Consider the following 5546-nt stretch of genomic DNA (forward strand, 5'->3'; position numbering starts at 1 on the left):
GGTTTTTCTCCCACAGGGTTTTTGTGACTTGATGAGGTTTTTGACGAGGCAACAGATCAGCACCATCGGCATATCAGCGCGCGGCACAAGGGGAAGTGTTCTAGNTNTCTCTCCTGTGTGCCTTGGCCTTATGCCAATAGGATATGTAGTTAGACTAGATCTATGTATACATATCCTTACCATATTGGTATTGTGTAATTCCCTATATAAAGGGCTCCTATCAATGAATAAGATGATGACTCTCTTGCTATCTCTTTGTCTCTACACTTTATCCTTCATCATTAGTACCTTTTTATGAGATACATCCACCTATATTGTACTAGACCAACGATTTTTGCCTCTCAAGCCAAGTGAATAGGTAAATGAACCATGATGTCAAAAAATGCAGGTGGGAATACTTTCTCTAACTTGCAAAGAGTTATGATAACACTTTTTTCAAGAAGTTCTAAATCCTCTGTTCTCAATACTTTAGCACATAACACTTTACAAATTTTAGAAAGCTCGATTATAGCTTCTTGAGACTCTTTAGGCAATAACTCTCGCGTCACAAGCGGAAACAATGTCTCTAAGAAAACATGACAATCATGAGTTTTTAACCTAGAAATACTACGGCCTGATGCAGTCACGCACCTAGATATATTGGGGGAGTATCCATCTAAGACTTTAAGTTTCAGCAACCATTGACATAAGGCTCTGATATCTTCAACAAACAATGTTTAAAGGGCTGCATCATAAACTAGTTTTCCATCCTCTTCTCTTAGATGTAAGTTTCGCCTTATACCCATTTCTTGCATATCCAAACGAGCATTTAGAGAATCCTTAGTTTTACCATCAATATCCATGATTGTACCAATGATACTGTCAAAAATATTTTTCTCAATGTGTATAACATCCAAATTGTGCCGCAGCAATAGTGTTTTCTAGTAAAGCAACTGAAAAAATATGTTATGTTTTTTCCAATTATGAGACTTTCCAAACCCGGGTATAATTTGAATCTTCAAACGCTTACAGAGTTTTATTTTTCATAATTTTTGAAGCTCCTTGGCAACAACATCACCTAAGGGTCTCTTAGGTGCAACCCTTTTCTCCACTGTATTATCAAAATCTCTTTTTCTCTTACGCCATGGATGATTTCAAAAGAAATGTCGACATAAATAAATAAAACACTAAAGATATCAAGTAACTAAACAACGATTATATAACTCGTTTAAAATGCTACTACCACATCTCTTGCATGATGCATTCTTCGAGCCACCGAGTTTGCATCAGGTAAGCTGTCCCACAATAACGCGGTCTGATTATCGAGGTTAATGACTAACAAACCAATGAACATCAATATTATCACGCAGTGGGTTGAATATCTACATCATTTAGCAATAAGGTGATCATTACGTTATGATTCAACTATGTTAATATAGAACTAAGTTAGTGCCAACTTTATTTTATTTATTTATTTTTATTATTACCTTAAAACACATATGGAGACGACGATGAAACCATTTTAGGCCACACATGCTAATGGTACATTCAAGTCAATATCTATGACTAGATGACTCTTCGTTACACCTAGCCCGTTCTTGTCATACAACAAGGTAAGTGACAGCTACAAACTGTTGCAAAACGTACCATATTTGATCAAAACACACATGAATAACAGTAATATACCCTGAAAAAGGTAGGCATAACCAACAGTCAGAGTCCTCCTCATTCAAATACGCCGCACATATGTTTATAACCTAACTATTTTAGTTAAAAGTTAAATTACAAACCAGTCTCCAGTTTGTACCTCATAACTATCTTTCACCTTATAATTCAACGGTGTTCCCGGCGATAGATACTGAAAATCAACTTTTGTGACGGCAAATTCACCATATCGGGCAATTTCTTCACGGCGTGCAAAAACAATAATGAGCATAAACTTTGTTTAATGGTTTAAAATACATATATACATATAGTATTTCTCGATCTATAATAATTTGTACCTCATAACTATCTCTCACCTTAAAATTCAACGGTGTTGCCGGTGATAGACACTGAAAATCAACTCTTGTGACGACAAATTCAACATATCGGGCAATTTCTTCACGGCGTGCAAAAACAATGATGAGCATAAACTTTGTTTAATGGTTTAAAATACATATATACATATAGTATTTCTCGATCTATAATAATTTGTTGTATTTTTTTCTCCGACATGTTAAAGTAAATTTCTATTACCCCCACATGCCTTCTCTTACACTAAATTTACGAAATAGGAACTTCAGTAGATTAACATTCTTCCTCGTAATCAAATCGGTAATTGCAAATCGACCAGGTTTTCGCTTATTGTTTTGTTGCTTCCGTTTATGACCTTTATTCTTTAACTGTTTCACCTCCATATCATCCACCACACGTTTAACATGCTGTAGTCATAATACCGTAAAACTTATTACAAAATTTGTCAAACTATCTCACAACAAAACCACCTCGACAAAAAGAATTATGACAATTATTATAAAGCTGTGCATTTCTACATACCTCCTCAACTTTGTGTGCTTCTAAGTTTCCCTCCCTAAGACGAGTCACCTCAACAACCCTTAACTCAATACCTTGGGACTCATGAAATATCTTCAGTCAATAAGGATCGCATGGTATGCATTTGAAGATGAAATATCTGCCACTTCATGTTTCGGTTGCATCCTCACCGTTTTCCTAGGTAAATCTTACACAATTATAACAATTCATATGCTTATACAGTTATAACAGCAGAGAATGTAATGAAACATAAGCTTCTAGGTCTAGTGAAGCGGCAACCCAATTACACATTGAAATTCCTTCTTTTTATTTTGGGAAAAATACTGTATAGTCCATGTGGTTTAAACTCAACATCTGTTTTGTCCTTAAAGTTTCATTTTAATCTGAATGGTCCTTAAAGTTACAATTTTTAATCTGAATGGTCCTCTTGTTAGTTTTCTCCGTTAGGGCTGTTAAAAATTGCCACGTCAGTGCCTAGTCAGCTCGAAATTTTTTTAACTGTCCTATATTACCCCTGCAACACAGAAAACTCAGCTGCCCTAAATTCAAAACCACCAAATGAAGTGCTACACACATCATCCCCCTAAGCTCAAAACCAGCAAATACCCCAAAAGCTGATCTGCAAAATAACATCAACCATAATCTAAAGCAAAACCTGCAAAACCTACAAAACCTAATACCAGAACATGTACCAAGCAAAACCTGCAAAACTTAATACCAAAAGTCCAAAACCTATACCAAAACATGTACCTGCAACCATAATAATAACCATCACTGTCCAAATCCATAACAGCAACCAACATCAACCAACAATAATAGGTAGATCTCCATTAATTTAGAACTCTAACAGAGTTCAGTCATAATAGGCAGAAATATGTTTGGCATACTGTAGCTTAACAAAAATGACCACAAAAGCCACATTACATCCCTCATAAACTGTTGTAGTATGTATGGAATTTAGCTCTAATCATCCTAACAAAATATTAGAGCTAGCAACTAAATTACATCGCACTTAGTTGCACAAAAATAGGATGTCTAATATTCTGCCTATGCTAGAGTTTAGCACTACTCATCTCCTTTAACTGACCTATTTTTGATTCTTTGAGATGTTGTTGTTGAAGTTGCAGATGCACTTTGCCTTGGCATTGAATTTAGGGCAGCTGAGCTTTGTGCTGGCTTTGAAGTCGGGGCAACTGTGTTTTGGGTTACCCTTGAAGTTGGGGCAGCTGCACTTTGGACTAGTCTTCCTCCAACTTGTGAAGGCCTTATTGTGGATAAGGATGACTTGGTTGCTGCCAGCTTTGCAGCAACATATTTTTCCTAAGCCAACAAAAACACATGAATGTAAAGAGCTTATACAGGTTGAAAGAAAATACGTTAGAATCATTTTAATGGATGCAATATAGCTGAATTGTTACCTTTTGGTTATTGGCATTCTTCCTTGCTTTTGCCCTCATTTCATTCAGAGTCATAGGAGGTCGCTTTGGTTTCTTCGGCTGCAATAATGTTGTACACAATAAGTGACACAAATAACCATAAAAGTTAGTAAAACAAGAGTACTCTAAGATGATTAGAAAACTCCAATACCTTATTAGAAACTTGATGCCCTTCATTGCCAGCCTTCCTCTTCTTGTTCTCCTTTGGAGGCAAATGCCTATGGCATGTTATCTTATTATGCCCTACTATACCAAAAGGGGAATGGTACATGCCAAAAGGGGTAGGTTATATAATTGCCTCCATAAAGAGGTACATGCCAAAATAACAAAATAAACTACACTACCTCAATCAGACAAAAAACACTGATATTAGAAACCAAGTAGTTCCTTCAAAAAAAGGTATAGGAGTAACTATAGCTTAAGGGTATTGGGTATTCAATTAGATATACATTAGATATGTATTATGTGGTACTCAATTAGATATACATTACATATGTATTAATACATTAGATATATAGTAGATATGTATTAGGGTATTGCACGTAACTGTAGCTTAAGGGTATTGGATTAACCGTTTGGATGCTTAGCATTGTTCTATGATATCATTGGAGGCTAATTATAGTGTATTGTATAATTTGAACTTGTTCAATGTCTAATCTTTCTTTGTTTGTTTTACAGGAGGAGTTGCTAGTCTCTCGACCACTTCCAAAGACAGCGGTTTCTAGTCTCAACTACTTACCACTTTACTCACAACTCAGACTCTTCCCAAAAGAAATCTAAAATGCAATGGAAACACAAACACACTGAGTAGTGAGCCAAACCATGCTCAGTGAATGACTCGTGTCAAAATGCAGCCACAAGATTCAAATACTTTTCAAATAAACACTTATACAAATACCTTACAAATAAAGTTGTATACTCCCAAACCCAGAAACACAAAACCCAGCCATAAATATACTCCCAAACCCAGAAACTCAAAACCTAGCCACAAATATACTCCCAATTCAAACCCAGAAACTCAAAACCCTAAAAAGTCATAAGCCCACCATAATCTATTATCTAGATATCAAAACCATCAAAAACAGATTCCACATATTCCAAATTATCTGGATATTGAAACCCATAAACCCTAAATTTTGAAACCCATAAATTTTTGGAATCGAAACTCACCATAAGGTCGAATCCAATCGTTCATGTCCCCTTCTTCTCGACAAACCCAAACCACGATGTCCTTCACCTCCATTGTTGAAACACCCAACCCTCAATGGTTTCAAACTTTATGGGGTTTCTGCTGTCTTAACGGAGAATTGGGTATGCGCGATAGATTCAAAGAAGTGAATTTAGGGTTTTGAGAGAGAAGAGGCGATGGGTTTTCGAAAGAGGGTTTTGAGAGAGAAGAGGCGATGGGTTTTCGAAAGAGGGTTTTGAGAGAGAAGAAGCGATGAGTTTATTGAAAGGAGAGTATGAATCTGATGAGAAGAGGCGATGAGATTAGGGTCGAAAAGGGAGTGAAATTTGACAAAGGCATATGAGTCAGTTCATATAATTCTCAACTGACGTGGCAATTTTTAACAGCCATGTCATCAGTCTAACGGA

This window comes from Fragaria vesca, linkage group LG7 (genome assembly GCF_000184155.1).
Source record: "Fragaria vesca subsp. vesca linkage group LG7, FraVesHawaii_1.0, whole genome shotgun sequence".
Taxonomy (NCBI): domain Eukaryota; kingdom Viridiplantae; phylum Streptophyta; class Magnoliopsida; order Rosales; family Rosaceae; genus Fragaria; species Fragaria vesca.